Below are 27792 nucleotides of genomic sequence, written 5' to 3'. Positions count from 1 at the left end.
AGGTTCTAACCTAACCTTCCCCAACCGGAAGTCCTTGATCACCCTAAAAACTGACGGAGGAGATTGGATGTACTGTGACCAAGGTGTCGGCCGATGTTGTTGGGTGACCTCTGGCGGCGACGTGTGACAACCGCTTGTCGATGCTACCACAGTACCACTTAGAGATGGGTCGTACTCGTTCATTCCCGTGAACTACTTCATTCATTTCACTCTTTGCCGTGAAGCGTTCAAATGAAGTAGTTCATTCATAAAGCACGGAAGCCTGGCGAAGTTGCCCAGTTCACCGCTCAGCCGCGGCTACTCTCGCTTCGCCTCGCTCGTACAACAAAGCTTCGTAATACTTCATAATTTTACCAACAGATGGTCGTACTATGCAGTAACGTGCAAGCAATGTTTTACGTTCTTACAGCGCCTGAGTTAAATAGAGCATGGTCGAAAGGGACAAAGGAAAGATAAACAGAGAAGTCTGTCACATATAAAGAAGGTATTACATTTAATCTTGCTCGTCATTTTCTCATGAAGCGCCCAAAAAAGCCTTTATCCGCCAAATGAAACATTATTTGTTGTATTCATGCTACCAACGAAATGCAGTCAAATTTTATGTTCCTTTTAAAATTTAATCCAAAATAGAATGAGTATGTTTACCATTGTCACAAAGTCTATATACCTACGTTAAGCAATTATCCAGAAGTTTTCCTGTAGATTCATAACGTAAACTGTCACCTGTAGTCATTGGTACGATTTCAGGTAAAAATCCCTCTTTCAGTGTTATTAACAAACCTTTTATTTTCATGTTGGCCGTGCGTGCTCACACAGCCAGCCTCTTCGTTTGTATCTTTAATATTCAGTTGTCTGCAAGCGCTGCCAACGGTAGGCTATCCGTAGACGCGAAGTTTAACTGCACAAATAGTCACGGGTAATGATGTCAGCACTGCAGGAAGCAGCTGACGCTGCCTTCCTCTCGCCCCTCATTTCCCCAACCCCTCGTAAACCTATCGTTTCCCACAAACACCGCGCGATTCGTCGACAGGCAGTAGAGGGAGGACTGAAGGGAAGCGAGGATGACTGACGTAGCGCCGATGTAGTGGGAGAGGGGAAGAGAGTGAGTGAACTAGAAAAAAGTGTGGAGTGTGCTATCTGCGAAGAGTTTGAAGTACCAGTTCACTGAAATTGAGTGGTTAGTTCACACTTCACTGGAGTGAAGCGTTCATTTGAAGACTCATTCACGAGCTCCCCATCACTAGTACCACTGCGACTGCAGCCGAGTGGTGTGCTTCGTCCGCTATGTAGATTCGCTGTCTCCCGCCTCGGCTACATTGTCCAGTCAATGAACGCACTGTAGAGAGCATGAAATATGTGAGAATTTTTGACTTTATGACTTTGATTGGAAGAGTTAGGAGGTAAACATAATAAGTTCCCGATTCTGGAAGGTGAGCTAAAGGCGGGAGGGGGTGAAAGGGTCCCATTTTTTGGTTTCTCGCTTATATCTCGGAAATGGTGCACTATAGAAAAATGTTCCAAATAAAAATGAAAACTAATTGAATTTCCTATAAAATTGTCTCGATACATATTTGTTGAACTCCCTACGGTTTTCGAGATTTACGTGATTGAAAATCATAGATTTTCGAAAAAATCATTTTTACCTCATTGTTTTTTTCAAACTTTTGCTTCTGCTGCCTCCCACAATCGTTTCTCGGATTAGTCGTTCGAAACGAAGTTGTAGAGCATTAATTTCCTTCAGTTTGATACACTTTTGCCACTTTATCTTCAATCAGTCAAAAGTTATAGAATTTCTGAGATGTCTGCTCAGTTTTGACATTTCTCTAGAAATCAGTATATTGAGAGCCCGTTGCGTTTTAAATGCTGTAACATGCTGTTGCGATGGATAACAACACTTGAACAATTGAAATGAAGTAACTAAAATTGAAGTAAAACACTTCTTTATAATTATAGCTATTATTATATTGTTATGTATCATATAACGAAAGTGTTTACATGGACTGATAGTCATTCAGAAATGAAAAACATGTGCATTCAAGGCAACATCTTGATTTATTTTTTTGAGGTGATTGGGTCAAGGCTCATTTATCTTCGTTAATAGTGGAGACATCGTCCAAAGAGACCGGTACAGTATCAATGTCTTTATCGTAGTCACATTATTCCTCAATTAATGTTGTGACTCTCTTGTTGAAATTTCACTTGCAATTCGAGCATGTGACAGAGCAATTTAACGATGCTTTTCCACATACATACTTGCCATTATCGCATCCATTTGAGCATAGGCAAAAAATCGTATTCAAGATTTCGTCAGTGTAAGGATACAAATAGGTCATTCCTCTTCTACTAACCCCAGTTCCCCTCAGGGAATCATTATTCATTGCTGGGTATGGGCCTGGCGAGCTAGGGACCAGTAAGCGCCAACAGTCCTCTGTCACTGCAATTCTGGGCATGGTGCAGTTACCACAGTACAGCACGATGGTGTAACATAGTGTGTTACAGAGAATGGGGATCTTCGCTTGATCACCCGGATCGTGAGGATGGTGAAAACCTCTATAAAAAAGCCGTCAGTCTCATGGTGTATTGTGCACTGATGAGATGCATAGCTGTTGAGGTTGGACAGTCGTTAGTGGGCAACCTCTGCAGCACCTCAGTTGTATAAGGCTTACCTAGATATGTTGGGCTCTGTCTAGGTGGACTTTTATTTCCCTAGCTGCTTGTGGGGTTGAGATGGAACCTTCAAAATTCTCTTTTTCTCCTCCCAGCGGAACGCGTGGGCTGCTAATATGTATCAACAAGCAATCAAATAAGATAGCTCGTGTAGCCAGTCGTCCAGACTCAGGAATGTTTCATAGTCCTAGCACCTACAGTAACAGAAGTCATACTGCTGGTCAGAATAGGTTTTTATTAGTTAAATTGAGACGGAAATTTTGAAAAAGGCTCGCCTTTTTACATTCAAAAGGGTTTGGAAGGGATTGAAGTTACATTAAGATATATCAAGGCGGTTGCGAAATGGGCACTGTTGGTCGAAACCTCAAGTTCCCAAAAGCGACAATTCTGCAGAAAGCCAAAAATCTTGGGGAATATGCCATTGAAACTGAACTCCACACCACGTTGAACTATAGCAAAGGAGTTTGTGATGTGCAGGAAACTGGTGGACATCCTCAAAGAAGACCTGAAAGTTTTGTGGTCTGAAGAAGGCATTGTAGACATGCAGAGTACCAAGGAAAGTGTGGAAGGTGATGTGATCAAATCCGACTTATTCACCCACATTTTTAATAGTATGAAACTCCCAGAGCATGTCAAGATAGGTTTTCTTCACTTAAACATGTGGCCCTATGTCTCCAACCCAATGAGCTGTTTTAAATGCGAGCGCTTTGGACACACCACTCCAGGATGTAATACAGGAGTAATTTTTAGTAAATATGATAAGGCTGCCTGCAAAGGAGTCAGATGTTCACCTCCAAAGTGCGGTAATTACTCTGGGAATCACCCTGTCTGTAGTAGGGGCTGCAATGTCTTTCCTAAAGAAAGGTAGATACAGGAGATCAAAACACCAAAACAACGAACATATCCTGTATGGTGAGGCCAAAAAAATCCATAAGGCCACGTAGCACCCCCCCCCCCCCTCTCCCCCATGTTCTCCAACTCCTTTGCTCTCGTTCTTAAACAGCCAGTTCCAGAAACCAATGCTGATACACAAACGAGGGTTGCTAGTGTCAGCATTTGTACCCGCGTTTGTCAATGCGCTTGTGCTGTAGCAGTTACTTCGAAGCCCATACCTCCTCCTAGAACGTCAGATAAAGCCGTTGTAGCTGACATTGCAGAGCTCCCTGCTCCTCCAAAGATTCAGTCTGGTCCATCGTCCAGCACTGCTACTACCACCTCCATGGTAGTGACTCCAAAGCCACTTTAGGCAAAAAAAAGTCATAACTGAAGGCAAAGAATCAGCCACTGACAGAGAAAGGAAGTAAGCAGTCTGATGATGTCAATGTTGCCCCCTCTCACATCTCTCACGATTCTTCTTCGGAGCTGATGACCTTGATGTCGGCCTAGGGCACTCATCTCGCCCTAAGATCGAGCTTCCACCCACTATGGGTTCCCCTCCCCAGCGGAAAACCAGGGTTAAAGCACAACCTCCTTTATAAATGACTCCCATACTACGATGGAACATTAATGGGTTCAGGATACATGTGGAGGAACTGAAACTCATTGCACAGGCACACCCCCTGTGCTTGTGTTTGCAGGAAATGCATTTTAAATCGTCTGATACCCCTGTATTATAGAGCTATACTCATCATTTCGTGGATGACCTGACTGGGAAAAGGACCAGAGGAGGTGTTGTTGTGTTTGTCAACAGCACACACAACTCCTCTATTCTCTCCGTGGTTCCTGACCCAAAAGCAGTTGCAGTTGAAGTTTGATGACATTCATTCCAGTGACCGCTTCCTAGCCCTCATTCATCTACTGGATGGAGCTCTCGCTGAAAGGATGAAGTCAAGATGGATGATCAGCAGAGATGACTGGACACTGTTCAGGCAGCAGGCTGTGTTTGAATGCTGCTGCAGCATCCAAAAGTGGGTGGACCACATGACACAAGTGATCCATCATACCACTGACTTCTCCATTCATCATGACGCCTCCATCCTGTCTTAGAGGACAGCCTGTCCCTTAGTGGACTGTTAAGTGCCTTTCAGTAATCTGGGTTAGGCATGCGACAGTTTAAGTGCCGCCCAACGGCGGGAAACCTCGAAGCCTTTGAAATAGTAAGGGCCAAGGATCAATGCATCATCATGGAGAGCAAGAAAAGGTCATGGCAAGCGTTTCTTAATTTCATCAACCATTCCCCTTGTTCTACAACAATATGGGAAGCCATCAGGAGAATTTACGCTAAAAGTAGTCAGTTACCTATTGCAGCGTTGTTGAAACATGGTTTTCTCGAAACAGTGCATGGAAACATTGCTCAGACGATGTCAGAGCGTTTTGCAACGACTACTGCCAATGCCACCCAGGATCCAGCGTTCCACCACCACCATGTGACTGTAGAGAGGGGCAAGTTGGACTTCAGTTCCAACAATTCTGAGTCTTGCAACTGCCCATTATCCATGTGAGGACTGGACTAGGCCCTATCTGACACAGCGCAAGGTTATGACCAAATCCGGTTCAGCATGCTGCAGCACTTGCAAATGGTGTCCAAGGAAATCCTCTTATGATGTTCAATTCGATATGGCTGACAGGCCAATTTCCCAACTCATGGCAGGAGGCAATTTTGTTCCCCCTCCTCAAACCAAGAAAGGACCAAAAGTGTTCAAGTAGTTATCGGCGTCAGCTTAACAATCTGTGGGGAAAAGTTCTTGGAGTGCATGGTCAACCATCATCTGGTTTGGATATTAGAGACGAGGTATCTTCTGAGCAGCCCTAAGTGTGATTCATGAGATGACGATCAATTGTCGACAACCTGGCACTGCTAGAGGCGGAAATCCAGCAGGTGTCCTTGCATTACACATTGTCTAGGGGTATTTTTTGACACCAGTAAGGCAGATGATACTACTTGGAGGAACAGTAGTCTCAGTCAGCTACACCAGTGGTGTTTTCATAGACATGTCCCTTCTGTCCTTCCTCTCAGGACGCCTTTTTAAGTACAGAGTCAGAGATATGCTGTCAGATTTGTGCAGGAAAATTATGTACCTCGGGGCAGTATTTTAAGTGTTACTGACTTTGGCTAGCCATTAACAGGATCACGTCCACATACTGAGACCTGTTCAATACTCCTTATTTGTGGACAATTTTGCGGTCTTCTGCTTTTCCTCCAATATTGCATATTTCAACGGTAAGTTTTCAGCTGCAACTTACAGTGAAAAGTTTATAGGAGTGGGTTGCAAATGCTGACCTTACATTTCTCGTTTGATTTTTAATTCCCTTGACTTGCATATGTGGGACACCATTCTCATTTCTAAAGACTCAGAACTGTCGTGGTTACCACATTTCAAGGGCCTGAAGGCAAGGGCCCAGAAGGCACAACATATTGAAGTGTCTTCACTGGTCCTGGGGAGAAGACACGGTTCGTCTGCTCCAGTTTTATAAGGCCTTTGTGCAATCACGGCTGCACTATGGGTGCATTGTGCATGGGTCAGTGAGGCCTTATTACCTGCAGATAATGACGGTATACACCATGAGGGTGACTGGCTGGCCATGGGTGCTTACAGGAGCAACCCCATACCTAGTCTTAGTGCTGAGGCTGGTGAACGACCACTTGCTATCCAGGAGCAGCTTCTTATGGTGCATCAGGCTTGTGCATTCCTCGCTATTCACAGTTCACGAGCATACCACACCACTGCTCGCCCATCTGTGGGATGCCTCTTTACCAATTGCCCATGGGCAATAAGGACGTTTGGTATCCATGCAATATGTGTTGGAAACCCTTGGTGTGGTGCAGGAAACGCCCAAATCCAGGGTTTTAACCGACTGCTAACCTGGTTACTGCAAAGGTCCAGAGTAATTTTAGATTTAGTGCAGTAGAGGAGGACTGGACTCCTGATTATGTTTTTAAGGAGAGATGGTGACAGAAATTATGAAAAAACCACAATTTTAATTTGCTTATTTGAAAGTAAATATAATTGAGATTATTACCCCAAATTTTTTCTTTGAAATTTGAACTACAAATGGTATATTAAGAAAACAAAATCATAAGCAGTATAATGCGCCCTGCCCACTTTTCAAGGTACCTAGTGGAGGAAAAATTTTCTTGCTCAATTTTGCCTGTGAACCTGGAAAATATAACAGTGTTGTATAAAAGGCTGTGCAGCCATTTTGTGGTCCAAACAGTGTGGTATAGAAGGCTGTGGAGCTATGTAAACAAATTTTGTGCTGTTTAGTGGAATTTGATTGAAGTTGGATTTATTGTGTAACTTTTTGTGCAAGGTTGAATATACTGATCGTTTTTTACAATACCTAGGGCTTGTAAAGTATTTAAAAGATGTAGTAAGTCCTATATTTCCAGTAAATAGCGAAAAACTGATTTTGAGGTTAGATTGGGCCTGCAAATGCAAACATTAGTTTGTCTCCAAGTGCATATAAACTAAAACTCGGGAAAGGTATTGTGTCAGAAGAAACGAATCATGACAGATATACAGGTTTCAGAATTGTGAATCTGGAATTAGTGGCAGAGGCACTTAGAAAAGACTGCAAGTGCTCTTTTTGTGGAGGAAATGTAAATTTGGTGAATGATGGAAAGAGTGAAGATTTGGTTTGCACATTGCACATTTTATTGCAAAACTGTGATGCTGACACATCATTCAAGACTCAAAGGCTATTAACAGTATATGAAGCCAATATGAGATTTGCTTATGGACTAAGATGTATGGGGATTGGAAGAGATGATGGAAACCTTTCATGTGGTATTGTGAACATGCCTGGTCCTCTCCTAAAATTTTCTGCAATGAACACTACTCTCCTCAATGCAGCTGGAGAAGTAAGTGAAGAGAGCATGAAAGTGGCAGTCCAGGGGGCAATTCAAGAAAACTGTGATGCAGCTAATATCAGGGGTATAGCAGTTTCCTGTGACAGTTCCTGGATGAGGAGGGGGTATACTTCATTTTCTGAAATTTTAAATGAGCACCACAACTGTGTAAGTGTATTCACAGATGGGTGTAAACAGGGGGAATCCGTTGGTTGGTCTGTTGTTTTCCTGGCTAATGCCCTCAAGATTAGGTTGCCTCCCGAGTTCACTGTATTTAATGTAAAATTACACGCAATTTTGAACGCGCTGCAGCAGATGTGTTGTGACATGCCTGCTAAATTCCTCGTCTGTTCCGACTCCCTGAGTGCCCTTCAGTCTGCAATGCTTGTCATCCTGCCAATAAAGTAGTCCAGGATATCCAGAACACCCTGCTGGGTGCCAGGACACATGGGTATTGTGGGGAATGAAAGGTCAGACCTAGCAACCAAGGATGTGTGTCGTGATCCTCAGCTTGTTCAGTGTGCCATCCTCGCTGTTGAGGTACAGAGGCATGTGTCTAGGGGAAGATAAGTGGCTGGAAGTGACAGACAAAAGCTCCATCTAGTAAAGCCCACAACGCAGCCGTGGTGTACCTCGTCCTAGCCACGCAGACAGGACGAGGTTCTCCTTATGCATCTTTTCATAGGCCACAGCCCTACGACACACGGCGTCTTGCTCTGGCGAGAGGACCCTCTAGTGTGTGGTGCTTCCGGCGTACAGATCACTGTGCTCTCCATTTTATGGGACAGTGTTTTATTTTCAGGCCAGCAGGCAGTGGTAGATGTGCTGGCGGATCTGCTCTCTGTTTTAAGTAAATGTCGAACAAATGTGGTGAGTGTTTTAAGGTTTTGTGATTTGTCCAACATTTGCTACAATTTTAGGGAGAAGTTCTTATTGTGTTAACAAGGTGTCTGGCTCACCCATGTTTTTTGTAAGTGGTCAGCTAATCATATTTCCCTGTGACTACCTTTTAGCTCCTCTGTCGCTTTATTTATGTTTTAATATCAAGTATAGCACCTTTAACACTCTTTCCATTGTCTTAAGGCGTGTGAGATGGAAGGGAAGATAGATGGAGTTTAATGTCCCGTTGGCACTGAGGTCATTAGAGATAGAGCATAAGCTGGGATTGTGTCAACGTTGGGGGAAGGAAATCACACATTCCCTTTCAAATGAACCATCCCGACATTTGCCTGGAGTAATTTAAGGAAATCACGGAAGACCTAAATCTGGAGGGCTGGACGCAGTTTTGGACCGTCGTCCTCTCAAATGCGAGACCAGTGTGCTAACGACTGCACCACTTCGCTCAGTGTGAGAGAGACAGAGTGATTGTGTGGGTCAATGCGAGTGAGGTGGGAGGGAGTGAGTGATTGTCATGTTATGGGTTTCCCCCTCACTGTGTGACGACAATTTTAGTCATTTTATACACATTCATTTCTTTTAATATGTATAAGGGCGCTGATAACCTCGTCGTTGAAAGCCCGTAAGCTCCAAACACACACACACACACACACACACACACACACACACACACACACACACACACACACGCGCGCGCGCGCGCACGCCAGTTGGGCGTCCCACCATTATGTTCCTCCTTTACCCAAAGGTGTACTTGGTGGTACATCTGGAATGCATGCAGCTTAACAGCTCCTTCAGTTGGAGGAAGAGCTGAGATATCCGGCTTCAGGTTTTCAGCTGCTTTAATAAATTATTCGTAGCGGAACTCGTTGAGGGATTTTTCTGTAGCTGCAGCGCCATGCCATGAGAGATTAGAAAAGATTCCAGTTGTTTGAACGGAGTCAGGGGAAGAAAAACCACTGTCAGCTCAGATGCATGTTTTATGATTTTAGACTTCTGGTACATTTTGACAAAACCAACTTTACTCTTGTGATCAGTGTATATGTTATGCCACAGCCTGTTACTGCATGGAAGATTAGCAAATGGACATTGTTCTTCATTTTCAGCTCCTACTACAGTTGTTGTGAGGAATCCACATTCGTCTTGACCTTTCCTCTTCCAGGTTTTACCAGCAGAATGACGCGATCAGTTGGAATTTTGGCTCTCAAGATAATAGTCAAATCGACATCCTCTCCAGTAACAGTAACCAAGGAATTTTGCGATTTGTTGATAGCTGTCTTCAGAATATCAACATTATCATCACCTTGAGCTTGGAGCGCATTTATCGCATTTTTCTGCAACTGCATCATCGACAAATTTAGCAGTTGACTCTTATTATCGAAGTCGGAAAGGAAATTCTCTTGTTTGACTTAAATTTCACTTTCCAAACTGACACTGATGTCCACACACCTCCCAAGTCGATGTCGTTGACTCTGTTCAGCTTCTTTTGTGCTCTCTGATGTGTCAGAGTACCCATAAAAACCACTATATAACTTCTCCCACGATAATGAATCTTCAGAAATCAAATGTAACCATCACAAATGGTTGACGTAGTTGTCTCTTTTGCCGAACAACTTTGTGGGCTTCGAACCCCGTCAACAACAAATTAAAAGGTAGTTAAATCAAAGTACTCATCAGTTTGCTTAAACAATGTGCGTAGTGCTGACTTTCTGTACGTCCTCGTTCAACTTTCGTTGAAGAATGCTAAGGGCTAGGAAGACAGTTCATATTGCATATAATTCTTAAAATCCTCGTCTGATTTCTTGGTAATGGAGATGCGCTGAAATAGCAAGAGTGAATCCACCACAAATTTTTCTCTGACAACCTTTATTGTGGAATTCATGGAGAAAACGTTAACTGTGCGATCTTTCTGTGACAGTTTAATATTTGTGAATGGCAAGTGTTCCATTTTTGCTATTGTTCGCTTGCCATTTGTAACTACATCATGACATAAGGAAGTATCATATGTCGCTACCATCATGATCTTCTCGGTCCTCAGAAAAGGAAGTAGATATCAAACCATTTTGTAAGCTTGCCAGTGTCAGTTGCGTCTCGACTTTGGCAATCTTCTCAAAAATCATTGGGCTCACACTTGATGAAAACGAAACACCACAATATTCTTCGAGTAAAGCGTATATGTATCGAGTTGAAATCATACCTATTACCCATTTACTGAGAGCGCTATCTGTCATTTATCTACCAAGTGTCATGACACGTTGGCTTGAGAATGACGGAGTCAGGGCTGTCTCGGTGGTCATGTCAGACCATATGTCGGACCTGGACCGGTCATTCCTTCTCATAGTGAACTTCTCGTGCTCCTATGCTGTCAATAGAATAGAGAGGCTTTCCATACCCTGTGCATATTAGTGGCAAGACTTGGCGTATGAAAAGTGTCCAGCAACGTGGAAATTAGGTATCATTCGCTTACAGCAGTTCAGATGGGCAAGGAAATCGCCAGACCTCTCTGCATGGATGTACTCCTTTATCAAATTCGCTACTTTGAACTAGTGTATCCATAGTACTGCAGTGGTTGCATTGTTGCTGACCATGTCCATCACTTCTCCAACTTCGATAGCCCCTAATTCGAGTAATTTGTTTTAGTTCAACGAATTCATTGAGGGAGACTCACGAGGAAATCTGACATAAGAGTGCTGATGCATGTCTGCTCTTTTTCCGAGAGTTCTATTTCGTCTAATAGCATGTTTGACAAGGTATTTTCAACAAGAAAATGACTCCGCACTGTCCTGGCAAAGGCGTACCTATTCAGCATTTTGTCCACTGATAATGGAGCATATATAGTGGATAAAAAGACTTTCAAACCAGCTGCCCTCATGAGGTACCCTACACACTCCAAAAAATGACAATAGCAGATAAATCCACAACACATCTCGAGAGCTTGTGATATGTTCGCGGCATCTGCAACAGTATCCTGACTTTCCAATACAGATGTTGACCGAGCGTTTATAAAAGGAAGGGTAATCACTCGAGTCTTCTCACTTGGTTTTCCTCTTGTTATACGATGCGTGTACCCCTTCAATTCTGGCATTGCAGTACCTTGTTTTTGGCAAGAAACCACAGGATGCCATGTGGTGCAGGATGTGGTGGCTCTTCTGGTATATCAGTTGGTCCCACAGTCACATTGTAGACCTCCTTCATCGTGGTGTACGTTTCTAGCAGAAAAGTTTCGAGCTTTTAAGTTTCAGCGGGCATAGGCATCGTGTTCAGTCTTGGTATTTCTGAACCTCCATCAACATGTTTGGATGGAGTGACACATTTGAGTCCACCCATGGCGTGAAAGGTATTAAGCCTGGCCGGCCGTTGTAGCCGAGCGGTTCTAGGCGCTTAAGTCTGGAGCCGCACGACGGCTACGGTCACAGGTTCGAATCGTGCCTCGGGCATGGATGTGTGTGATGCCCTTAGGTTAGTTAGGTTTAAGTAGTTCTAAGTTCTAGGGGACTGATGACCTCAGATGTTGAGTCCCATAGTGCTCAGGGCCATTTGAACCATTTTTATTAATATTTAAGTATTTCATTTCACCTCTGATATTTAATTAAATTATTGGTAAGTGCTAAGTAAGCATAGGCTATGTTAATTAACTACCATTAACAATAAATTTATGAAAGTCAATATAGTAATGTTATTGCGAGCAACAACTACAGTTACAGCAAACTTACGCGTCAGACCTTTTTTACAGCACATTTGTGTTTATGGCATCATATTGAAAGTTTTTGAGTTCCTCGTCCCCTTCTGTTGACACTTCCACACAGGCTTGAAGCGTACTTTGACCCATTCTATTTCTTAATTTTGTCGTCACCCCATTTATTTGCCTTTTCTACTTAGAAGTGGAAACGGGAATGCACAGCACACATACAACGAGTGTCCTTAGTGCTTCATAGCCGATGTTGTCTCTTAAGAAGCAACATCAGAAGACGAATCTTATGATTTATTACGAGCAGCATATTTAAAAGAACGCAGGTCTGCAATAACAGCGTCAACATTTTTAACTCCTAACATCATGCATAGTTTTTTACAATCATTACCACTGAATTCTTGAAATGTTTTAAAAATTTCAAAGTATGCACTTTCGCAGCCTTGCCATTGAGCCGTTGCTCAGTTGCATTATTTATGCTTTAAACAAATTTCCTTAAGTTGTTCTAAAGCACACTGAATTTCATGCAACACATGTTCCCGTTTAGGAAAAGCACGAAAAAGTTTATAAATATCCTTACAAATGCGTTTTATTATAATATGTTTATTCCTACAGTTTGGGCAGCAATTGGTACAAAATGTGCACTGCAGTGAATTATGGCAGCTCGTGCCCCGTTATGTCTGGTAACTGAGCGTGACCCCAGTGAGAAAACCATTAAAATTAGCAGCACCATCGAAAGAGCTTGTTACTAATTTGCTTTAAGAAAGTTATCGTCTCTTTAGTTCACTATCAGTTGCTGTAAATTTAGATTCACCCGTCGTACTTTTCAGTTCAACGACAGATTAAAACTTTGCCTTCACTTTAAAATATGGAGACGGCGCCACATAACGAACTAGCAAAGGCAATTCCTTTGGTTAGTAACACTTGTAGACTAGTCTGCCATTAAGGAACAGCATTTACCATGGAGACTTGTTTCATCTTGATTGTCTAAAACTTTACCAATGCAGTTTAATAATTCTCAAGCAGTACATTTGCTAACATATGTGGACCTTTGACTATGAAATTTCACCACCTTTCAAGATTAATGTACTGTCTTACGAATGAGAAGTTCACATTTTGTGTGCGGAGGATTTCTTCCTTACTGAGGAAATAAACACTTCTTCCTTAGTAAGGAATTAAAGAAGACACTGCTTGTTGATTTAGCACTTTTTCAATTTCATTTTGTTGTAAACTGGGGCATTTAATCCTCATAATTTACAATTTTCAAGTTCAACAGCTTTTACATGGTTTTCTAACTTGGCGTGCTTTCCTAGTTCTCCTGTGCTTCCAGCAACTTTTCCAAATTTAGTGAAAGGTACAGAAATGAACACTCCTCCTGTTTTTTTTTTTTTTTTTTTTTTTTTTTTAGAGCTTTGATAACATTTTTAAAATGCTTTTCTCGCATTTTGCAGAAAGCCTCACCCCAATCGCTGTGCAAAATACAAACAATTGTACTTACACTGCATTTTTTATGGTAGGTAATACCACGCTCAAAACTTTTTTTTACGATGGCGACATAAGGATGGGTCAGAAACAGCACATTTTCCGTTCGAAGACTGGAAGAATAACTGAAGATTTAGAGAGCAATTCACCACTCATTCACAAGCATTTCTTTCAGTAGACTCACACTCATTCTTATCTTCTGTTATAAGCTGCCTTTCATTACAAGAAAAATAAAGTTTGTTGTTTCGATGTTTTACTGAATTTTGGCACTGACGCTTCTTTTTATGCGATGAATTGACGAAGACCGCATTCACATTGCGTAATCACAATACTCTCCCATAGTAAGCTGTTGACTGACTAACCGTTAAAATAACTCCGTACAATAAGTGGAAATTTATTGCCTTGAATGCACATTTCTTCATTTTTGATTTACTATCAGTCCATGTAAAAACTTAAATTAGACGATTCGTAATAATTTAATAATGGCTATAGTTATAAAAATGTATTGTGCTTAAATTGCAGTTACTTTGTTTCCATTTCAAAAGAATTGTTTTTTATCATAACTGCCAGTTACAAAAGTCAAAACACAACAGTTTCTCAATATACTCATTTCAAATGGAACATCGAAATTGAGTGCACATCTTAGAAATTCTATTACTTTTGACTGATCGACGATAAAGTGGAAAAAAGTCTATATCGAATTAACGATTTTCAATAACATATATCTCGAAAACTGTCGAGAATTCTATGAATATGTATCCAAATAGTTTTATAGAAAATTTAATTAGTTTCGTTTTTATCTGGAACATTTTTTCTACAGCGTACCGTTTCCAAGATACAAGTGAAAAAACAAAAAATGCGGCTTTTTCTCCCACCTCCGGCCTTTATCTTTGCTCCCATGCGACGGGACTTTAGTAAAACCTAACAAAGTCCTGAAGTCAAAAATTCTCGCATATTCCATACACTCTACACCCGCGTTTCGAGCACTCGTTGACTGGAATATACACTGCGGGAAAGGAGGCATGCGCAGGCCTGCTGCACTGCAACCCTTCTCAAACGATTTTAAAGAAATTATTCAGTAAAAAAGTTTGATGTTCACGCAACTCATAGTCTCATCGTTAGCTTCTGGATGAGCTACCAGTCATTTCGTTAATACTCATAGTTCTTGCGATGTTTCTATATGAAGCAATGTGCTAGTTGAATACTTTGCAGTGAAAGATAGGTTACTATGAATTTGTGTTTGGTGTATGTTAGACCACATAATGCTGCGTACGAAACGTAGCTAACATATTGAATTACTCTTTAAAATGGAGACAAGGTCCATATCTATCGCCAATATCGAGAAAATTGACCGTGTATGCGTTGCAGTGTACTCACTTCCAATCGTGTGCATGAACGATAGAGTGCAAGTGGAATATTCATAACATCGCTTATATCTCGTAAGTGGTTCGAGTCATCGAAACGAATTTTTTACAATGATAGCATGCAAAGTAGAGAGTGACATGCAGGCCTTTTTTTATCTACTGCGACATATGAGTGACTACGGATTTTTCGATGAAATAATGTCAATATATTAAGAGACATCGGCTACTGGTGAAATGAGAATAGTTTTGAAACAAAAGAAGTGAAGGAATCACACTTTTATTTTTGTGCTGAACATGAGCTTTTCATAAGCTATTTCAGGATTCTGTCACGTTTGCAGCTGCATTAGCTTGTTAGTGAGGTGAAATTGTGTAAACTACGCTGTGTTTTGGGAAAAGAAGCTAATTTTAACGTGGCAGGAAAAGAAGTGTACAGGACGGGCGGAAATAAATCTCCACCGATGTTGCAATTTCAGCGTAATGGTGTACCCACTGCGTTTTTAATAATAAATGGTTGACTTGTCTAGTTATTGGTCGTACTGCCATAATCTGCGTTTGCAGACTCGCACTCTGTAGCTTACAAGTTCCACATAATAGGCGTTTGTGTGCACGTTTCACTTGTTGAACTACATCTTCCCTACCGCGCTGTCTCGCCTATAAGGATGCCACCACCAATACCATTATAGCCGCCCCTAGACCACTATCTGCGCAGCTGGGGGTCAAGTAATATTGTACGAACTCTGCTTACGTAAACTCGCAATCTGCACGAGCTACTGCAAATAATACAGAAAACTGGTTGTAATTGTAATATAGGGCCAATTGCCTTGCCATAGTGTTAAAACCTGTTCCCGTCAGATCACCGAAGCTAAGCACAGTTGTGCTTGCTAGCACCTGGTTATGTTATCATCAGGTCTGCTGAGCGCTGTTGACAAGATGGTGTACTCAGCCTTTGTCCGACAAATTGAGGAGCTTCTTGACTGAGAAGTAGCGACTCCGGTCTCGTAAACTGACAACGGTTGGGAGAGGGGTGTGCTGACCACATACCACTCCATATCCGCATCCCGTGATGCCTATAGGCTGAGGAGGTCGCTCAGTACTGTTGGGCGTTCAGAGGCCTGTTCCGACGGAGTTTAGTTTATAACAGGGAGCTCCACTCCCAGGTAGTTTTGTTATAGCCACATGTCATCTGTCCATGGCACCCACACAGTAACTAAAATTCAATTTCTCTTCAGAACTTGCTGTAATAACTTCCCAATCAGCTGCTGACTACGGTATCGGAAAAAAGTTTATTTACATGAAAATATTGTGTATAAAACGTATTTCTTTACGTTCATTTTCATTATTTTCAGGACTCTTATATGGAATCGCAAGAAATGAGGCATATAAGTAAGAGGAAGAGAGAGGAACAGAAAAACAGAGAGGAATTAATTACTTTGACAAAAAAGTTAATTACGTCAAAACCTGACCAGTGGGACGGACTAGCCATAGCATATACTGAGCAGCTAAGGGAGCTGCAGCCTCAACAACAGGCAATAGCTCAGAAACTTATATCTGAAGTTATTTGTTTTGGCAAGTTAGGCCTCCTGTCCACACAATCCACTGTAATTCTTCCGGCCCAGCCACATTCTTTTCCAGTGATACAAACATCAGTTGTCCCAGTTCCATCCACACCCCCTGTCACACACATCCCAACTCTTGCCCCAGTCCCATCCCCATCCCCAGTCTCACACATCCTGTCCTCCTCTTCCACTAACACACAACCATCTCCCTGTCTCTCCTCCACCATAAATACATATAACAGAGAGTGAAGGTGGGGGACAATATTCTGGATGACCTTTTTGTTTCCTTATGTGAGTTTCATTTTGTTTCATTTCATTTCAACAATACATTATGTAAATGTAAATTATGTAAACAGCATGTAAAATAAATATATTTTTTTTCCTATTTTAGGGCTACATATTTAATAAAGTATACCTGAATATTATTTGATTGATTTGTTTTGCATTATCTCGATATATTTCCTCAGGCAACGATAAATCATTTTGCAGGTTTCAGGAATTATTTTCGATAATAATTGTGGATATACAACAGCACCAGATTTGAGGTCCTCGTAACTTCCACCAGTGGCTAGGAACTGTAATGTGGCTAACAGCCTCTATTCACAGCTTACAGCCACAGCCTTCTTCATGTTAACATTCTGTTTTGTTAAGAACAGTTTCACGATGTTCACCAGCTCTGAAAAGCTTGCTTCATCCATTCTAAAATAATTGCGAAATCATCGGCTCCCAGCTTCTTAAGTAAAAGAGTGTGGTAAATCTCATTCTTTCCATTAACTACTTCTTTGCACACTACTTTCTCTCGGCTTTTCTTGGCCATGTTATCTCCTAAACAACCAAGGCATACCTCGACTTTTGTTTCTGCTTGTTAACAAGTGGCATCTCGCCAAACCTAACCTCAGTGAATCTACTATGAACAATTCCCAATCAGCAGTAGGAACAGGATGATACTGGAGTTGCTGAGTGAAGTTGGTCTGAACGTGTGTAGGCTGCATGTGAATTGGTCAGTCAGTTGTGTTTGTGTAGGGCCCTTTAGCCTGGCTTTTAATTTGCCTAAAGCTTAGCTTATGTGGTCACAGTGGTGCACTAAGCCCAGCAGAGGTCCAGGGTGGTGAAACTAAGTGAGGTTCCTGCTCTGCTTAAAACTTACGTATTTATAGTGTACATTTTCTAAAAAAAGAATAATGTAGTTGTAATACCAGTAAAAAATACAAGTATTTATAATGTTTGAGCAGGAGGGCAGTGTACGCTCTGGGAAAGAAAATTTCTGATCTTAGCACTGTTCTTCCGGTGCCAGAAAACAGCTCATGCATTTGTCCTCTGATATTCAACGCCACCCCCTTCCCTCCATGTCCATCCCTCTCTCCCACCCTTCCTCCCCTCCATTTATCACTCTCCCCCACTTTACTCTGAGCCAATTGTGTTACAATGACCTCAGCCAATCCCCAGGGGGCGACCCCACTGCTCTCAGCAAGCAGGACTCATTCGAGATCTGTGCTCTGTGGTGAGAGGAGCAGGGTGCAGATACTAATAATAACAAATTAATTTTATTATCAATCCAGTTAAGAGAGTTTCATCATTTGTGGTCTGTACATGGCACCTCTATTTCTGTGAAAATATGTACTGAGAGCACGGTTCTTCGAACTGCTGCCTCAACAGTCGACAGGGTTCAACATACAGACATCACGCCAGCTGTAACGATGTTTTATTAAGAATCTGTCTCCAGCCAGAATAAAAAGCAGATTTGAAAATAAGTATTTGCCCATCAGACTACAATTGATTTGGTCACTTGACAGCGCAGGCCATCAAACTGGCAAACTGGTGGGATAGGCGAAAATGCAGATGCGCCTGCCAATAAATTGCAAACTTTTTTGAAAAATTGGTAGCCAATATTACCATAACTAGTGGGGCAAAATTGCCACCTTCATGTTTGGTTTCTTAATTAACACTATTACCAGCAAAGTACCGGTCATTTTTCTGTAAGCACTTCACATCCTATTTTAATCTGAGGATAGGCCAATCTCTTTATGTAAAAGTGGTGCAATAAAAATTAATGTGATTCTTATTATTCCAGTTATGCAAGTTTCGTCATTCGCTTGTACACTGTAGTGAAAAGATCATCAACAGCAGAGTTATTCTACATTCAAATATTACCATAGGTTATGATGTAAGATTTTAATTGAACAGGGAGATAAAAGCAACAGTAGTCCTAGCCCACTATTGCCCACACCGAAACAATGTTTATTGTGTAGTTTCATTCCCTGCGACTCTACTACAGCCAACCAGTACCCTTAAAGTCTAGCAGGAATCCCATTACTAGTTCTTTGTTAGATACAATTTCTTCAGGACTTGATGACCCGAATAGTCTATGTCTTTTGATTTTCAACACTTCGCATTTTAAGGTTGGATGTAGTGTGGTTTCATCACCTACACCCAGAGGCTTCATTCTCTATACCAATCAGGTGTAGGTGTTAAGTTCCCATGGCCTGTCATTAGTCTCACCATGAGTTTAGGCTGTCTCCTGTTCAAACCCTGGTTTACAGAACTTCTCTTGAAACATGGCTTGACATCACCAACTTGCCATATTTTTGTTCATGGATCGTAGTCGAATATTCTGATCCAGTTTCGTCGTTTTTATGTAACTATCGCCTTTGTGGTGGTTAGGACAGGTTCCAGTTGAATAAATGAAATCGTCGCCTCTGTCCAGCCAGACTACCAGCTTGTTCATTGCCACTGCTTCCTGAGTGACAATTGACACTTAGCAGGTTTATCCTTTCGCTTTCCCCTAGTCTCTCAAAGGCTTTGTTGCACTGTGCAACGAATTCTGATGTCGTTGCAGGGGCTGACAGATTTCAGAGCTGCTTGGATATCTGAATAAATATCTTGGTAGCGTCTAAGCAAATTCTCCCCCACGTGTGCCCTGCGGGGATATTTCTGCTTGCAAAACCGTGGACAGCTTCCCTAGACGTATTACACCCTTTATTCTAGGGCAGGCTGTGTACCTTGTATACTTTGGCTCCATCGCCGTAAGTTACTTTGACATCACAGTGTCCGTATAATTTAATAATGACATGGCAGATTTTGCAAAAACAAGTGGTAAAGTTGTTGCATGCGCGCCGCATGATGTGTCCAGCCTCCATGATGAGCGTCAGCCTGCATCTGAGGTACTGCATATAACCGAGTCATAGGAACCTACCTGAGTCTTATCGACACATGGCACCTCTATTTCTGTGAAAATATGTACTGAGAGCACGGTTCTTCGAACTGCTGCCTCAACAGTCGACAGGGTTCAGCATACAGACATCACGCCAGCTGTAACGATGTTTTATTAAGAATCTGAATACTAGCTAAAGTCTCCTGTATATTAAACATTTTGTTTAAGTCATCTGTACGAGGAAAAAGAAAACTCGGATTTTGACGTCCTTATAAATAAATTTTTAGTTGTCTTTGGTGCATGGATGCGTGTCAGCCATACAGCAGTGCTGGTGAAATGTTTTTTCTTATTTTTATTTATTTCTTTTTTAAGTAAAAATCTCTCGGTGTACATGCCGCGTCAAATCAGGATAAAACTCCAAGCTTTCGACCACTACCTCCATGGTCGTCGTCAGGGCTAAAACTGACTGTCGTGAACGAGCGAGGTTCCCACTTTTATATGCAAAGGACGGCTTCTGATTGGCTGGAATACGTCAGCGATATGGCGCGTAGTGAAGTGGTGTCCTCTACTTCCATAGATGTAGTTGCTATCCCGCGTTGCTTGCAGCGCCATCCCTTGAATCAGGAGGTGAAGTGCGAGAAGTTTTTCTCTGCGATTTTTCTTTATCCAGTGCACTCTTCCAAGTGTTGCTAAGTGCATAGCCGTTGTCTCTATTAAAGTTATTATCGCTAAGTCTAATTTCGACTCCTTCCCGGATCACAGAGTCCCAGTAATTCGATGTGTGGGCTATTACTCTGGTTTCTTCAAATAAAATCTTATGCTTGTTAAGCAGGCTATGTTCTAGGCGCTTCAGTCCGGAACCACGCGGCTGCTACGGTCGCAGGTTCGAATCCTGCCTCGGGCATGGATGTGTGTGTGACGTCCTTAGGTTAGTTAGGTTTAAGAAGTTCTAAGTCTAGGGGACTGATGACCTCAGATGTTAAGTCCCATAGTGCTTAGAGCCATTTGAACCAAGTTTTGCTTTAGAAGTTTCGCAAACAAACATTGGAGAAAATATTTAAAACTTACACTCTAAAAACACAGTTACTCCTACGAGCATAGGATGGGAACTGGATGGACAAACACTTAATTTAAAATAAATTACGATAGCGGAGACCTACGCATAACTGCCCATACTTGACTTACCCAGCAGCAGGTGCTGCAGTCGCTTGCCGTCACGCCTTCGGCCGCATAGACAGTGCAGCGTCTGACCGAGGAGAGAACCGCAGCAAACGTGCAGCCGTGGTATGCCGCAGCTGAAAGAAAAGGGGCGACACATGCATTTGGGTTGATTCTGCTACCTCAGCATCTGCCTCGGGACGCCTGACAGGAAGCAGCTGAAGCAACGCTAGCGGGTTTCATCTCGTTAGCCCGACCTGTGAACACGCAGTATGCAACCAGTCTAAAAATTATTTTATTAGAACTCTCTCTCCAAACACCAAAAATATTTCCAGTAAAGATGTGTAATTAACAGTCTGCATACTAACAAAGGGCTTCTTATATTCTACTTCAGTACACTGACATGGCAAAAGTCGTGGGATACCTCTCGAGTACACTGACATGGATCTGTGGATTGATGCGTTTAAACGATTTTCATCAAATTCCGAAGATCTTCCTGAAAGTGGAACTTCCTTCAAACGAGAAAACCATATTCTTGCAGTGGTCTGTACAATGGCATTATCCCCATGCACGGTGTAAATGTTTCTCACCACCTCCTCTGCTGCCACCCTTTTATTGAACTTAAAACAGAAGAATATGTTCCGATTTCTCCACTCGGCACTCCTTTCTGTAGCGTTCACAGCTCCACTAACTATCTCAAAATAATAAAATGACAATATATTAACTCAAATAGCAATGAACTACAAATTAAAAAAAAAGACAATCGGTAAATAAACCCGCAGCAGCCGGAATACCGACATGCAAAACAAAAATGCTACGAATTTATGTACCAACCTAATACATTAATTTCTAGGTGTTATCGGTGTCATTGAAGTCGAGATTAAGTCTTGTGCACCGTTAAGCGTGTCTGTAAGCATTCGGATTTGCTGAGGAAGTATCCATCACTGTAATACAAACTATCAGTTTTGGTTTCTATGTGTATTGGAACAGAAAAGGAGGATGTGAAAACGAGAATAAAGGGAGGAAAGCAAATAAGCACAGCGTTTTTTGAAAGTATTCCACTGTTGACATCAACACTTCACTGAAGATACAAACAATGGTATCATTAACATAAACGAACACGTAAATATAGTTACTCTACAAAAAGACGGTTGGTTATTAACGTTAAGCCTTGTTGTACATATGAGTAAAAGATTCGTGAGTGTGTCCTACGAAGTTACAAGTGTGTGCCACTACGCTACGCCGACTCAAAAGAATTGCATGTAAATGAGTGAGACTCGCTTTATTTGTGGGTGATGTCCACAGAAGTTGTGCTACGAGGTAGTTTGTTTCATTCTGCCAGCAAGTTTCCTAACAGTGTGTACTCCGTTGCAGATTGTAATCAGAATAATAGCTGGAGTCCATCCAAGATCATCCTGCAGACATTTATTTAAGGATCTAGGGATATTCACAGTAGCTTCTCAGTATATATACTCTCTTATGAAATTTGTTATTAACAACCAAACCCAATTCAAAAGTAATAGCAGTGTGCATTACTACAATACTAGGAGAAAGGATGATTTTCACTATTCAAGATTAAATCTAACTTTGGCACAGAAAGGGGTGAATTATACTGCCACTAAAGTCTTTGGTCACTTACCAAAAGTTATCAAAAGTCTGACAGATAACCAACAAGTATTTAAGAAGAAATTAAAAGAATTTCTGAATGACAACTCCTTCTACTCCACAGAGGAATTTTTAGATATGAATTAAGAAAAAAAGTTGTTATATTAACTTAATTATGTTGTTAAATTAACTTAATTATGTCATGTATTGGAAAATTTGACTCGTTCCACATCATTACGAAATATTGTATTCATGATCCATGGAACTAGTATTAATCTAATATAATCTAATCTTAGGACTCTTCCCTCTCCCCCGCCCCTTTAGACTATATCCAGCTTTAAAAGACAAATCTGGAGCTGTAATATCAAAAGCTTTTGAAAAACTATAAAAATAGTAGGAGAGAAGACAAAATCTGGGGCTAGCATATAAAAAGTTTTTAAAAAGCTATGGAAAGAAATGGTAGGAGAGGTCCTGTGGTTCTGCAAAAAGATTTGGGCAAAGAATTTTATAATCGAAAGTTAGATCTATGAATTCCTATCAGTTATTCTGTTTGTTCTGATTTAAAAGGCATCTGTTTTTGAATGATTTAACACAGCTTGAAAGGGCTTAATATTCAAAGAGTTTACATGTGTGTGTTCTGTCCAATGGGTTGACATCCTCCCAAATGTAAATTTATAAATATAACAAAACAAGGCATTCTGCTAATAACCTGCGATCTTGTAATGTTAATGACAATCATTTGTTAATAGTCCCCAAAGAAAAGGTCATGCTTGTGTCTCCTTATTTTATGTTTGCTGAATCACACCATATCACCCATATTACATTTATTTTCTTTTAACTTTTTATTATATATAAAATAATATATTAATTATATAATAATAATAAGAAAATATAGAAAAATTTAGAGAAGAAATTGAGACAAGTAAAGACAGTGATTGGTGTGAACTCCAGATGCAAATAATTCAAACAGCAGAGAAAACTTTAGGACTGGCCAAGAATAAAAAGAAGACATGGTGGGATGAGGAGTGTGAAGAAGCACTAATACAAAGAACTCAAAAATGGAGAAAAAGGAGATGTTTGAAAAAAGTAGAAGACCTTGAACAACTCAGACAACAAAGAAAAGGAACATCAAAAATAATCTGGAAAATCAAAAGAAACTTTCAAAATTCTCAGCTTATTGAAATAGAAGAAACTGACACCAAAAATAATACTAGAAATTTTTAACAAACATTTAAACACGTACTTAAAGGATATCAGGCACCAAGTATTTGTTTCAAAGATGAAAATGGCCGCTTTTTTTTCAGAACATTTGGAAAACTGAAAAGATTACAGTTGAACAGAAAATAGCATTAATCCACCCACTACATAAAAAGGGAGACAAACAGAACGCCAATAATTACAGAGAATAGTGTCTCTTCTGCCAGTGGCATACTAAATATTATCAAAAGTTCTCCTTAACAGAGTTTTAGATACTTTAGACAAACAACTGGGGGAATATCAGGGTGGTTTCCTGTGCAGAACAAATTTTTAACTTAAAGTCAATAATTCGCCATCTAATGTTAACCAGCAAACCAATAACAGTGTCATTTATTGATTTCAAGAAAGCATTTGATTGTATAGGCAGGGAAACAATAGGTAAGGTCATTAGAGAATTTGGTGTTGAATCAAAATTAGCAAATATAGTTTGTGCAACAATATCTAAAGTCAAATTTATGGGAGAAGTATCTCAGCCATTTGAAATAAAAAGTGGTGTTAGACAAGGTGATGGTTTATCACCTTTGCTGTTTAATTGTGTTTTAGGAAAAATTGTAAGGATCTGGAATTCGGAGTAAAAAAAAATCACAAAATTGAACCAATAACTCTGGGAAGGAGAACAAATAGAATTAAGGTAAACTGCTCGGCTTTTTCGGATGATTTTGCAATACTTTCAGAAAACCTGACAGAAGCAGTTATTCAAATAAACCTTCTGGAAAAAATAGCAAACAGAACTGGTCTCTAAAATTACAGCTGAGAAAACAAAATTCATGACAAGTATAAAAAATGCACCTAAATTCATAGTAACACAAATAGGTAAAACTAGAGCGAGTAAATAAATTTAAATATCTTGGAGAAACTATACAACAGAATGGACTAGAAAAATCTGCAATATATGTAAGAATTAACAAAAAGGAAAGAGCATATGGTTTAACCAAAAATATTTACAACAAGAAATGTATATCTAGGAAAACAAAACTGAAACACTACACCACAGTGGTACGACCAGAATGTTTATATGGATCTGAATGCCTAACGATGAACTATAAGATGGAAAAACTAGAAGTACTGGAAAGAAGGATTATTAGAAAAATAATGGCTGCAATAAAAACTGCAGATGGTTAGAAAATTAGGAGTAATGAGGAGATCTACAAAAAATATAGAGAAAATATCCGAAGTAATGGCCAAACGAAGATTAACCTTTTTCGGACACCTCTACCGAATGGGTGGAAACAGACTAACAAAACTACTCCTACATTTCTGGAAGAAGAAATCTATGGTAGCATAGATTACAGAAGTAAGGAAAGATCTACAAAGAAACAACATCAAAGAATCAGAAATAGCAGAAAGAAATCATTTTAAAAATAAAATACTAAATTTGTAAGGCTTTCAAAGCAGAAGCAATAAAAAATCGGGTACGACATGGACAGAAGAAAGGAAACAAAAACAAAGGAAGAAGAGGAACTGAAATTGGTAACGTGATCCTAGGTGGTCAATATATATATATATATATATATATATATATATATATATATATATATAATAAAATTTAAAAGAAAATAAATGTAATATGGGTGATATGGTGAGATTAAGCAAGCATAAAACGCGGAGACACAAGCATGACCTTTTCTTTGGGGATTATTAAATGTGGAAGGATGATAGGTCATCAGACAGAACCCACATATGTAAATTATTTGAAAATTAATCCATTTTTATTTCTGTTAAAACATTGAGCAACAGACACCTTCAAACTAGAATAAATGGAATAATAATGGGCATTCAGTCTCTTCATTAAAGACCTAATTTTTGAATTATAAAGTCCTTCACCTAGAGCTTCTTGCTGCGATACAGGAACCTCATACCATTCGACAAAGAAGTGCCCACTGTTAGGAAACGTTCTTAAAGAATGAAGCTTAACGTCGATAGCACAACTTCCGAGGAAATCTCTCACAAAGGATTACAGACGGTCATGCACACACAATTCTTTTGAGGGAGCACAGTGTAATAGTACATTCTTGCAACATCGTACGACACAGTTGCGAATTGTTTATTCATATGTAGAGTAAGGCTTTCCGTTAATAAGCAATTGAATTTTGGTAGAATAACCATATTTAGACATTTGATTGTGTCAAAGGTAGCATTGTTTATACCTTCTGCACAGGACTGATATCAACAGCGGAATATTTTCGAACAACAACGCTACAACTGCTTTTTTCCCTCCTTTTATTTTCGTTTTCATATCCTGCCATTCCTGTTCCAACACATATAGAAACCAAAACTGATAGTTTGAGTTACACTGAGGGACACTTCCTGAGCAAAATCCGTCAGCTCATAGACACAGTCAACGGTATACGTGATATGTTCCCGACAGCATCATGCCACTACAAAGTAAAAAACATACTGCTAGCACTGTACAAAGCCGGCCGCGGTGGTCTCGCGGTTCTAGGCGCGCAGTCCGGAACCGTGCGACTGCTACGGTCGCAGGTTCGAATCCTGCCTCGGGCATGGATGTGTGTGATGTCCTTAGGTTAGTTAGGTTTAAGTAGTTCTAAGTTCTAGGAGACTGATGACCACAGCAGTTGAGTCCCATAGCGCTCAGAGCCAGCACTGTACAAAACTTGCAGACGTAAATTACTTGTACGCCCGCCACTACATATTGCTGAGGCGGCCGGAGTGTGTGAGAAGGAACCTGCCGGCTGAGCGAGTTCCTTTTTGAAGGATAGTCGACATAACAAAATGTTTATTGTACAAGAGAACTTCACTAATACGCATATTGTTATTAACACGTCGTTACTGGAAATATTCTTGGTATTTAGAGAGAGACGTGTAATAAAATAAGTTTCAGGGTTGGTTGCATCCTGTGTGCCCCCTGCTGGCTAGTCTGACAACATGAAATCTGCTAGCACTGTCTTCGCATCGGGCGCCTCGAGGCAGACGCTGAGACAGCAGAATGAATACCATTTGGTATGCGTGCACGCGTGCGCTGTATGTGTGTGTGTGTGGGGGGGGGGGGGTGCGGCAGACCTAGGCTGTGGGACAGCTGTTTCTCTTCTCAGTCGGGCGCTATGGAACATACTTGTGGTGGTGGACGGCGTGACAAGTGATTTCGGCAGTGTCTTGCCAGCTTGATACCATGTAAATCGAGTGTGGACCATTATTAGTAGGTTCCACTATCTTAATTAGTTTTAAATAAGGTCCTGTTCCCATCCTATGGTCGCGCGGGATAGCCGCGAGGTCTGGGGCGCCTTGTAACGGTTAGCGCAGCTTCACCTTTCGGAGGTTTGAGTCCTCCCTCGGGCATGGGTGTGTGTGTTGTGTGTTAGCGTAGGGACCAATGATCTGAGCAGTTTCGTCCCATAGAACCGCTCCTATACTAGCAGGAGAAATTGTGTTTTCAGAGTGAAAAGTTTGGATTTTTTCTGCATTGTATGGTTATGAAGATACAAATACCAGTCTTATACCGACGTCACACATGCTGCTCATGTATTCTTGGAACGTATTCCTTATAGCGTGTTGTTTGTTCAGGTCCAGCACTTCAAACCGAGTTTTTTTCTAGTACAGTTGGTTTAAGCAAGCTTTTTAGTGTACAAGAGACTTTTGCTAGTATGCAGACTGTTAATAATACGTCCTTACTGAAAATAGTCTCAGTATTAGACACAGAGAGACGTGTACAAAAAAGTTTTTGAGGAAACTTCCATATTGTGTGTTTGTCCTCCGACAATATGAAACATGCTAGCATTAGTCGTCTCAGCTGCTTCAATTTGGGCGACACATTTAACGCGTGTGTGTGTGTGTGAGAGAGAGAGAGAGAGAGAGAGAGAGAGAGAGAGAGAGAGAGAGAGAGAGTAGCGCAGTCGCGACTTCTGGAGTTCTGACAGGCAAACTTTGCTGGCGTGATGGCTTCATCTGGACCCTGTTAATTGTTATTGTTAAAGGAAGTTGCACTTATCTGAGGAACCATGCTCTCGGTATGCATTTGTTAAAGAAATAATGGTGCCACGTGGCAAATAGACTTACTTAGGTCTATATGGCTCCAATATTAGTTTGTTAGTGCTGCTTCTTCAATGACAATGTCATAGACGTTGTCAGATCTCTTACTGCTATAATAATACATGAGAAACATTACAGGAGAGCTTTGCTAGTATGTGGCATGTTAGTAACATATTATTTCTGAATATATT

This window comes from Schistocerca nitens, chromosome 1 (genome assembly GCF_023898315.1).
Source record: "Schistocerca nitens isolate TAMUIC-IGC-003100 chromosome 1, iqSchNite1.1, whole genome shotgun sequence".
NCBI lineage: Eukaryota > Metazoa > Arthropoda > Insecta > Orthoptera > Acrididae > Schistocerca > Schistocerca nitens.
This window is presented reverse-complemented; position numbering follows the sequence as displayed.